Here is a 12,188-nt window from a genome sequence, read left to right as displayed (position 1 = left end):
AAAATGGAATTACTTTTTAAGTGATATTTTCTGTTATCCTCAATTTTGTGATGGAAATGTACTTAAAGGACAACTAGTACATCCCCATAGTTTAAAGATGTGGATACTAAACTCTAAATTTGCTAAGTGGTTTCCTCAGATCTGCAGATTTACTATTTATAAACTTGAAAATGTGGAAGAAGCCTTTTGATTCCAAACTCTAGAATGAATTTCAATCTACATTACCAATACTATTAGATCAGTGACCGTCAGAGACGGAATGCAAATCTGACATTTTGTAGTTCAACTGCATGAAACATATTGAAAATTTGTATTTTCTACTTTATTAAAGGATAGATGATTCTGTAGAATACGAGAAATTTTAAGGTATACGTTATATAGATTTTAGCAAAGTTTTCAAGAAATTATCTGTTCTTATTCTTGTGGAGAAGATCAATGATGGATCTATAAGTGTTCAGGTGGTGGTAATCAAGTCATGTCATTAATTACTCAATGTCACCATGGGAGTTTGAACCCAGTGGGCTTCTCTGGGGATCTGTGTTTTGACCTGTGCTATTTAGCAAAGATTAACATGATTTATATAATGTATACATGGTAAGTATATCAAAATTTCAGATTAAATAAAGTTTAGGAGAATATTTTAGGATTAATACAGGATTGCAGAGTCAGAATTCAAAATTGTTTAGAGAGTGTAGAGCATTGGGCAAAATTTAACATGAAATTCAATGGGACTAAAGGTAAAGCCTTGCCTTTGGGTAATATTAAACTAAAATCAAGCTTAAAATGTATTAAGAATGAGTCATAAATTGACATATAATTTTCTTTAAAAAATTAAGGATTTTAATACACTGTAAGGTCAATATGGCAACTACAAAAAACACAGTCATATTTATAGAAAACCTAATGAAATTTTGTGGTGTCTTGAGAGAAATGTGGCTTTCAAGAATGAGGAAGGAATAGCTATAATATATTCTTACCTTATCAGAACTTATTTAAAGTTCCATTTCATTCTAGACAGAATGATTTCAGGAGGACTCTAACAAATAGTAATGTCATCATAAGAAAGGAACTAGAATAGTGATGAGCCAGCGTCTGTTGAGGTAGTAGTAATGGTATGAAAACAATACTTCTTGTGTCATAGTAATCATTGCCATTAACATAGTATCAGCAATCGTGGTGGTGGTAGAGAAGAAGGAGGAATTGGAATAGGAGGAAGAGGAAGAAGAGGAGGAAAAGGAGGAGGAGGAAGAAAAGAAGAAGTTCTCATCATTCTACAAGCAGAGGCTAGATATTTCCTTGTCAGGTATGTAATAGTGAGCATTCTTTTAGGATATAGGTTTGACTCATGGGATGTTCAGGTGCTTTCTCCTCTGAAATTTTGAGTTTCTGTGGGTCTGTTTGTGCTCTGCCTCCCTCACCTCTGCTTCGGTTATTGCCTAGTTTTCTTCAAAGCCCAGGAGAAAATACAATCTCCTCCTTTCTACTTTTCCTGATCCATTCTCATTGTCAATGACTGCAGTTTTAAAAAAAAATCACTTTGGAAATCTTTGAAATTCTTCTATTTATTCATTTGCATACATTTTGGATACAAGATGCAGTATGTGGTTGTCACAGGCAATATTTAAAAAATTGAACAATTATAAGGTATTGACTGAATAATTTCCTGATGCACTAAACTTGGAAGATTAGAGAGAAGGAGGTGCCACCAGGAATAATGATGAGGGATAGATAAGTTATTTTTGTGTGATTTGATTCTGAGATGTCTCTATGATGTCTACCTCCAAATATCCAGTAGTGGACTGCAAAATTAAGAGACAGACTAAGGCTTGAAATCTCTTTGGTAAATATTTACATCAATCATATCTATCTCCGTATCTTTCTACATATTGATATTTATACGCATTTTATAGGCACACTGATATATGCATATGCAAGAATACATACATATATACATACATATCTATCTATCTATCTATCTATCTATCTATATATATATATATATATATATCTTGTATGTGTATTTTTCAGAAGGCATCTATGTAGCCATGATAATTTAACTTAAGAATATGATATTATTACTGAGAATGAATATCAAGGAAGAAAGGAGTAAAACGTATATACGAAAATATTCTTCACTGAAAGAAACACTTAGGGAATAGGATATTAATTAAGTTCCAACAAAGGAGCCTCTGAGTGGCTGGACAGCTAGAAGTAGAATGAAGAAAATAATGTTACCAAAGAACCAAAAGGAGAGGATCGTCAGAAGCCTGGAGAATCTTCAGTTACAAATGTTAGGGAGAGAGTATGTTGCATGTTAACTTATGAAGTGTATAGTAACTTAAGAGTCCCATAAGATATAAAATAAGAACTATGGAAAATTAATTTAAAAAATGACGTCTTACTATGAGTTCCTTTGCCACTCAGAGACAGTGGATTCATATAACTGTTCAGGTCAGAACCCAGATTTCCACAGGTTTTGAAGTGAGAAGAGAAAAAATTCCGACAGCAAATGGATGTAGTTTTGCATAGGAGGATGGCTGACTAAAAGAAGAAAAAAACAAAGTTTTGCAAATTGAGGTTCATGGGAGATTCAAGTGAAGTTATTTTTAAAGGATAAGAGAGATTTGGAAGTGGATGTAAACAATAGGGAAGGAACCAGTGACTAGGAAGACACTGAAAATTAAGGAAAATGATTTCATTTCCTTGTCAAGCTTCTCTAGATTATAGGAGGGCTTGAGATCAATCCACAAGTAGATAAGTATTGTTCTTAGGAATTAAAAACTCCAAATCTCCCCAGAATTGAGAGAAAAGGAAGAGAGAATAAAGGATAATATTAAGTTGATTGGGTTTTTTAAATTCTCTCAATAAAACAAACTCATACTCTGAGAAAGGGAGTGTTAGTGTGAGAAGTTTATGATGGCTAGGTGGTATGGTGAATAAAGTATAAACTTAAGAGTGAGGAAAACTTGATATTGTTTCCTGGCTATAATTTGTACCAGCTATGGAACCCTGAACCAATTATTTAAATTCTTTTAACTTCTGTTTCCTCACTTTTACAATACATATAAAAATCAAATGAGGTGACATACAAAGTGCATTACAGCCACTAAATCACTATTTAAATTTTGCCTATTATCATTTTTAAGAGAAGAAACACTAGAACATTTTAATGTGGGAAATAGAATTCAATTAGAAAACCATACACACAATGTCTTTGAACAGTGAGAATTAAGATACACTAAGTGACATTTATGTAGGGGACCTTGTCACTTCTTCCAGATCTTTTAAAACAGTATATGTATAAAACATGACAGAGGAGGTGGTGGTCATAATCTATGATTAGTGGTTCTCAGGACACGGATGTCAGTTGGAATGGAGCAGAAATGATGGTAGAAATGGATGGCAGAAATAATTAAGTTAAAGGTAAGAATTGGAAGAAAGTAAAATTATCATGCGAGGAAATAAATGAACAGAATAAGAAAATGAGGAACGATGGGAGGGAGGGAGAGAGGAATGAAGGGAGTAAGGAATAAAATAAGGAGGAAAGGAAGAAAAGAAGGAGGGATGGAAAGGGAGAAAGAAACATGGTAGAGGAGAAGAAGCAATGAGGGAACGATGGAATAGACAGGCATAAAAGTTAGGAAAAATGTAACGAGTCCTAGATAAGCATTATTTCTAGATTTGCTCCTGTGGTCCCAACCAATTTCATTGTTTTTCCACCAGAAAATAAAACAAAAAAAGAAACAAAAAACAACAACACCCATGTGAGCAAGAATGTATAGGTAAGCTACTAGCAGCATATTAGTGTGTACGTATGAATGTGTGTATGTATAAATGTGCGTATGTATGAATGTGTATATAAACATATAAAACTAAACTAAAATAATATAATATATGAAATTATATATGCATATGTACTTCTTATCCTCTCCTGCAGCAAGTTCACACACATATATGCATATATATACACATACACACATATAAATATATTATATTTAATTTAAATATATAATGATGTGTGTATGTGTTTGTGCAGATAGATAGATAAGTAAATAGATATAGGTATAGACATATGAACTTGTTGCTGTGGAGAATGGCAAGGCCTTTTATAGCATTTGGAATTCAAGTTATCTAGAAGATAGTTCTGTAAGGGATAGAGCTGAAAGGGGTAAAAAATACCAATTCATATGGGAAGGACCACCACTTGAAAGGTGCAGAATTATGAGATAGAATCTTGTGAAGGTATGTTTGAAAATCAGCAAGTGGAACATTATAAGTGATTAGTAAAGTGAATGGAAGGAATTGAAAGAATGGAAAGGTAGAATCAAGGTTGCAACCAGATTTAAATGTTAAATTGAAGAATGTATATTCGATCTTAAAAGTAAATGGGAAGAATGAGGGTTTCCTGAATATAAATCTGTGTATAGGTGAATTGGAAGTAGAGAGGGGGTATTTTATCTGACTAGATCTACACTTTGGGATGATCAGTTGGGCAACCGAGTTGAGCAGGTAGAGGAGTGGGTGAGATTTCAGAAAGGAAGATTAACCGGAAGGCTATTGTAATAGACTAGGGGAGAGGTGATGAGATCCTGTAGTAAGATAATGGCAGTGGGAGTTTAGAGAAGGAAAATTATTTGAAACTTGTGAAGGTAGAAGATAAGATAAGAAAACTGACAGACTATATGAGGTAATTTTGAGTGAGAGGTTGAGGGTGAAAACAAGGTTGATAGTTTAGGTGACTGAGAGCATGGAGGGACCCAAACAGTAACAGGAAAGTTGAAATGAGTGGAACATTTCCAATCTAAAGATAATAAGTTTTGAGGTTATAATTGTCCATGATTTCATATTTCATTCTTGTCATGTGGAAAAATGAAATTTACCGATGTGTCTTTGAAAGTTTCAACTTTTCTATCAGTCTGATGGACTTAGCATCAGACAAGCTGACTGAATCTCAACATGAGGTGAGCTACTTGTGTGATCTTGGGTGAGGCCCTTTCCTCTGATCATTTCAGTTTCCTCGTCTTTAAAATAATGGTGCTGGCTAACATGATTTCTAAGGTCCCTTTACCTCAGAATGCAGGATTTTATGCTAAAATGAGCACTGGTCCTTTTTGTGTTGTGCTTAAATGACTATACTATGTAATTAAGGGTTGACAGTCGTTGGGGGAGCAATTCCTCATGGTGTCTCTGTCATTTTGCTCATTTTTCATCCTTTTTTAAATATCTTGCCTCACTTCCAGAATTTTTAAAAATTATTTCTCACTGAGTAACCTTTCTTGAAAAGACTTCCTGTATTCCACTACTGATAAGGGCACAATGACTAAAATTCAACTGGGAATAAGGATTCTTGTGTTTGAATTCTGCCTCTGGTGAACAAGAGTAAACCACTTAACCTCTCTAGGTCTCATCTTCCACATCTGTAAAATAGGAATGATGCCTGTAGTACATGCCCTGTAGAATTATTTGAGCTTCAAATTAACCATTGTTGACAAAACATTTTATAAACTTCAAAGTATCAGTTTTTGTTACTGAAAAGTATCAGTATTGTTCTGGATGCTTTGCATTTTTTAAACAAGATTATCTCCTAACAAGAAAGATCTCACTATCCATACGGTTAATCCAGTATTTTGCAGCTTCAGGAATTAAAGTTACACTTAAGTAATTATGGGCTAAGTGATTTGGCCAGTATCATATAGCCAGAAACAAGACACAAAAGAAGTCTTCCTAACTCAATTATTATTCTACTACTCACTTATCTCAGTCGAGCTTTAGAATATCTCTTGTCATTTGACTGAAAATGTTATTTACTCGTTAAACTTTACTACAATTTCATCTAAAATGTGAAATATGTAATTGCAACCTAAGTATACAACTAAAACTATATTTTAATTATGTTTACTCACTTCTCCCTTCCACTGGTTACAAACTGGATACCATGAAAGGAATTTAGTATTACCAATTACCTCTAAGATCAAAAGGAGATGAATCACATTCCTTAGCAGTGATCATGTTGTATCCTTTCTTTCCCACTCTACAAAAACATCCTTAATACAGTAATCAGTTTTATGCATATGACTAGTGATTGACTCCATTTGGAATTAAAGTAACTGGATTTTTTTTAGGTGAGGTATAGGCAAGGTCTCATTAGAGGAAGAAATGATGAAAAAAGTAAAGAACCAATAACACTATGGAATTATCAGAAAGTCAGCAGAAGATAGAAAAAAATGGAGAATAAAAACAATGTGACTGAATTCGTTCTGCTAGGACTTACACAAAGTCCAGAGCTGCGAAAAATTTTCTTTGTTATTTTTTAAATCATATATGTTATCACAATTATAGGAAACACACTTATTATCATAACCATGACGGCCAACCAAGCTTTAAGATCACCCATGTATTTTTTTCTCACATTCCTATCCATCGTGGATACGACCTTCTGTTCAGCAATTGCTCCTAAGTTGATTGTGGATTTACTCTACAAGAAGACAGCCATCTGCCTGGAAGGCTGTCTGACTCAGCTGTTTACGGAGCACTTTTTTGGTGGTGTTGGAATCATACTTCTCGTTGTCATGGCTTATGATCGCTATGTGGCCATCTGCAAACCACGACACTACCTGACCATCATGAATCCTCGTATGTGCCACCTACTGGTGGCAGCAGCTTGGATGGGCAGAGTCATACATGGTACCACACAACTCCTCCTCATGGCTCATCTTCCCTTCTGAGGCCCTAATGTTATAAACCACTTCATGTGTGACTTGTTCCCATTGCTGAAACTGGCCTGCATGGACACCCAAGTTTTTGGCCTTATAATTATTGCTAATAGTGGAGTAATGTGCCTGTCAATCTTTCTCATATTAACTGTCTCCTATGTTGTTTTCTTCTCTTTCCTGAAGGTGGTAGTTCAGAAGGAAGGAGAAAGACCCTTTCCACCTGCAACACTCACTTCACAGTGGTGGTGCTGTATTTTGTTCCCTGTATAATCTTCTATGTGAGGCCAGTAGCCACTTTTCCTATAGATAAAGCTTTATGTGTATGTACTACTATGATTACTCCTATGTTAAACCCTTTGATCTGTAGCCTTAGGAATGCAGAGGTTAAAATGCTATGAATAGAACTCTGCTTGAGACAAAGAAATGGCTTACTTGGTGTCACATAACTACTAAGCATTAGAGTCAAGGTAGACTTTAGTCTTTTTCACTCAAAGTTCAGCATTATTACATTGCCTCTGAAATATTTTGTCATTCATTCATGAAATATTTATTGAGAACTTAAGTACCAGGCACTTTGATAGACACTGAGTATACAAAGGTACATGTGAATTAGCCTTTACCATAAAGAGACCCTCCCACCTCCCACTGCAGAAATGAGATCTGGATTATGAAATGAATGGAACAAACAAAATAGATCATATGTCTTTTATTATACTGTTTATTTTTGGAGGGAAATGATCAAAGAATAATCAAGAAAACCAGGGGTACAGAGATACTTCCAGGAATCGAACTTATAGAAAAATATCAGCAAGTAGGAACTTCAGAAGGTATTTCTTGGAAGGAATAATCAAGCACAACTTTGAAGTGGATTAAATATAATAAACCAAGTTGGAGAAGGAATGCATTTCAAGCATGAGGAAGAGCATGTGCATAGCATAAGAATTAGAAATATGATGTTCTGATTGGTCATTTTATCTGCTGAATGTGGCTTGTCAGTGAGTATGTGTGGCTGGATTATAGAGCAAGTGACTGGAAGTAACTCGAAATGCTCCTGAAAAGTCAGGATGGAGACAGATTTCAAACGTTTCAAATGCTTAAAAAAGGACTTTGTATTGTATCTTAGGGGAAAGAAACATTTGTGGTTCTGGAGTTCACTGATAGTTCTTTAGTAAGGGCATTGCATGGAGTGTCACTGTAATCTGTAGTACAGAAATATCAATTTGCCAGCTAAGTAAAGGAGAATGGATTGAAGAGGGGATAAATTAGATGTAGATCAATTAAACTATTATTCAGCCATTCCAGTCATGTTCACCTGTTTGTGAGCCCTTTTATGGTTTTCTTGGCAAAGATAATGGAGCGGTTTAACATTTCCTTCTCCAGCTCATTTTACTGATGAGGAAATGGAGGCAAACAGGGTGGGAGTGAATTGCAACAGATCACACAGCTAGGAAATGTCTGAGGTAAGATTTGAACTCAGGAAGACTCATCTTCTTGACTCCAGGCCCAGCTCACTATCTACTAAATCACCCAGATGCCTCTAGATCAATTAAGAGGGTATATCAATAAGGCAGGTGAATGATGGTAAGAGTTTAAGGGGAAACTAGTTAAACTACTATTCAGTGGAAAGAAAGATTGGATCCAAGACAATATGGAGGTTGGAAGAGGTGAGATTTAACAATTATTTAACAATGGGATATTGAATGGACAATTACTTGAGAATGTGAACCTGGAAGAATAGAGGGAAGAAGGTGCCCCCAAGAAGTAATGAGGAGAGACAAATGAGTTCTTTCTGTATGATTTGATTCTGAGATGCCTATATAACATCTAGCTCCAAACATCAAGTTGTGGAATTCAAATTTAAGAGAAAGACCAAGGTTGGAAAACACATAAAACTCTTGCATATATGCTTGTATCTATCCACCCATTCATCTATCATCTATCTATCTATCCATCTATCTATCTATCTATCTATCTATCTATCTATCTATCTATCTATCTATCTATCTTTTAAAGATAGTTTACATATATATATATACACATACATATATGCACATTTATACGTATACATACATATATGTTCATGCAGGTGTATACATATGTGTATGTGTGTATATATGCATACATACATACATACATACATACATATATATTTCAAGAATAATATATGTAAAGATGACAATTTAACTCATGAAATCTGATAGTATCATTGAAAATAAGTATAAAAAAAGGAAAATGTATAAAAAAGAGACCCTTAAGTGACACCAAACGATAAATGATAATGACATTATGTTCCAACAAAGTAGTCTAAGGCATTGCAAGACAACTAGAAGTAGAATCAAGAGAATAATATCAGTGAGGACACAAGAGAGACAGGATATACAGGAGCTTGGGAAATCTTCATTGAAAAATGTCACAGAGAGGTAAGTATAATGTATGTTAATTATGGTGTTTATAATCTTTATGTCCCATAAGATGTAAACTAAGAATTATGAAAATTGTAAAAAAAAAAAAGATAACTAATTAAGAGTTCCCTTGTCACTCAGGGACAATGGATTTAGATGACTGACCTGATCAGAATCCAGTTTACACTGGCTTGTGAAGTGAGAATAGAAAAAAAAAAATCTGTCATCAAATGAATATAGTTTGGCATAAAAGTTTGGCTAATTAAGAGGAGGAGAAATAAAGATTGATACATCTTGTGTACTATGTTTATCTTTCATTCTCGAAGAAGATCATGACATCAGGGAGATGATGACATGACTTCCAGTTGACTTTGATTTGAGTGAGGGAAGGCTGTGCAAGGTCAGCAGCCCCACTTTCTCCTCCAGAGCCATCTGGGTCCAGTGGCCAGCTATTCATCAGGATGATTGGAGATGGCCCAGGATGCAATGGGAGACCCTGGCACTTTAGGTTAAGGCCTAGTCGAGTTCTCACTTTCAGTCAGGAAATATTCTTTTAGTGAATAGGTCTTCTTAGGAAGTGAGTCAAGGGATGAACCCTTTAATAAAAAAAATCAAAGTGGTTGCTCACCAAAAGAGAATTAAATGATGCTTGGTCAGAGACCTATTGCTGTTCATTGTATGAGTTCCAGAGTGAAATGGACTTCAGGTTTGGTATTTGAGGAAGAAATACAACTAGAGGGGGAAGGAAAAGAAGGGGGAGAAATAGGTGAAGAGGCGGAAATACCACTCTTGGTCTCAACTATCTCATCTGCAAAAAAGGAAAGAATTCTGCAGTACTTACCCTGTATAATTATTTTGAAGGATAAATTAGGTGTTAAGACATTTTATAAAATTCTAAATATCAGATGTTACTTTTCTTACTCATACTCATACTCACTGAACATTTTTTTCTTTCTTTTTAAGAAATTCTTTTTAAGAAATGTGATTTCATTGAACTCAAGAATCTCCTACCAAGGAAGCTCCCACTATCTATACAGTTAATCCAGTGCTTTTGAGTTTCTGTACATAGAGTAATAACTAGGTAATTATAGGCTAAGAAATTTGCTAGTGTGATATGTTCAGAAGCAGACATGAAGAGGTTTCCCTGATTCTAAGATTATTATTCTATATACATCCTTATCAGAGTCAAGCTTTAGATCCCCTTCTCTTCCCATTTGACTTAGAAGACACTCATTAACTTAATCTACAATTTCATCTAAAATGTGAATGTGTAGCTGCAACATGAGTACATAATTTAAAACTATAACTAGGAACTATATTATTTTATTGGATTCTAATCATTGATAAACATGATATTGACCCATTTCTCCCTTCCTTGGCTTACAGACAAACTAGTTACGTGAAATTAATTCCTTATCACCAATTATGTCTAAGATAAAAGGGAGATGAATCACATTTCCTAGCACTGAGGTTGTTATTTGTGTACACTGTACAAAATTCATCCCTAACAGAATTAGCTGTTTCAAGCAGAAGACTAATTATTGACTCAATTAGGAATTAAAATACCTGGATGTTTTAGGTGAGGCATAGGCAGGGCTTCATTAGAGGAAGAAATGAAGAGAAAAAGAAAGAACTAATAAAACTATGAGAAAATCAGGAATTTGGCAGAAGATTGACCAAAATGGAGAATAAAAACAATGTAACTGAATTCATTCTGCTAGGCCTCATACCACGTCCAGAATTTAGAAAAATTTTCTTTGTCATTTTTATAATAATATATACATAGTATCACAATTATAGGAAACATACTCATAGTAATAACCTTGACTGCCAGTCAAACTGAGATCACCCATGTACTTTTTTCTAAGCTTCTTATCTATTGTGGATGCTACCTAATCTTCAGTCATTGCTCCTAAAATGGTTGTGGATTTACTCTATGAGAAGACAACCATCTCCTTGGAAGGCTGTCTGCCTCAACCATTTGCAGATCATCTTTTTGGTGGTGTTGAAATCATCCTCCTCGTGGTCATGGCTTATGATCGCTCTGTGGCCATCTGTAAACCCCTGCACTACATGGTCATCATGAATCCTCGTGTGTGCCACTTGCTGGTGGCAGCAGCCTGGATGGGGGACTCCATACACACCATCACACAACTCCTCTTTATGGCTTGTCTTCCGTTCTGTGACTCTAATGTTATCGACCAGTTCATGTGTGATTTGTTCCCACTGCTGAAACTGGACCGCATGGACATCCAAGTACTTCGCCTTTTAGTCATTGCTAACAGTGGAGCCATGTGCTTGTCAATCTTTCTCATACTAACTGTCTCCTATGTAGTTATTCTCCCTTCCTTGAAGGGTGGTAGTTCAGAAGTAAGATGGAAGGCCCTTTCCAGCTGCAGCTCTCACTTCACAGTGTTCGTCTTGTTTCTTGTTCGCTGTGTATTCTTGTATGTGAAGACGGTAGCCACTTTTTCTATACAGAAAGCTGTATCTGTATGTGCTACTATGGTTACTCCTATGTTAAACCCCTTGATCTGCATCCTTAAGAATACAGAGGTTAAAAATGCCACTAGAAAATTCTGAATCACATAAATGCCTTTGAATAAAACTGAAGTTGAATTAAAAATTGAAAATCATTCAAATGCAGCAGAAGGGTGCAAATATATTTATAAAATAAAGTTTTAATCAGTGCACATAATCCTTTCAGTAACAAAAATGACAGGTCTTTCATAAATATCCACCCTGAATTTTCCTAGGTCAATTTTTTCTATAAATCTTCGTGAGAGGTCATAACTGACATTTTAAAGACGTGACAAACACAAATATTAAGTGATTCTGAGGGCACATAGAATACTCCATATCCATAGCCTTCCATCCAATAAAAATGATGGTAGTTAAAAACTGAATAGCTCATAAAGGCTTGCAAAATGCTTTAGATAAGAATTTCTCATAGCACTTTATAAATATCACCTCAATTTTCTATCACAGCCCTCAAGAAAAAATGCTATTATTACCCTCCTTTAACATGCAAGGCAACTTAGGCAAAGAAAGTATATAGCTGACTCTCAAAGGG

General features: G+C 35.1%; 2 pseudogenes; both read left to right on the top strand.

The window, feature by feature from the left end:
- Window positions 1–6,224: 6,224 nt before the first annotated feature.
- Window positions 6,225–7,115, top strand: LOC140516754 (olfactory receptor 4C6-like; annotated as a pseudogene).
- Window positions 7,116–10,796: 3,681 nt separating this feature from the next.
- Window positions 10,797–11,698, top strand: LOC140516654 (olfactory receptor 4C6-like; annotated as a pseudogene).
- Window positions 11,699–12,188: the final 490 nt, after the last annotated feature.

The sequence above is a fragment of the Notamacropus eugenii genome, chromosome Y (assembly GCF_028372415.1).
Source record: "Notamacropus eugenii isolate mMacEug1 chromosome Y, mMacEug1.pri_v2, whole genome shotgun sequence".
Lineage (NCBI taxonomy): Eukaryota > Metazoa > Chordata > Mammalia > Diprotodontia > Macropodidae > Notamacropus > Notamacropus eugenii.
The sequence above is the reverse complement of the archived record's forward strand: the minus strand, read 5'-3'. Positions and strand labels throughout refer to the sequence as shown.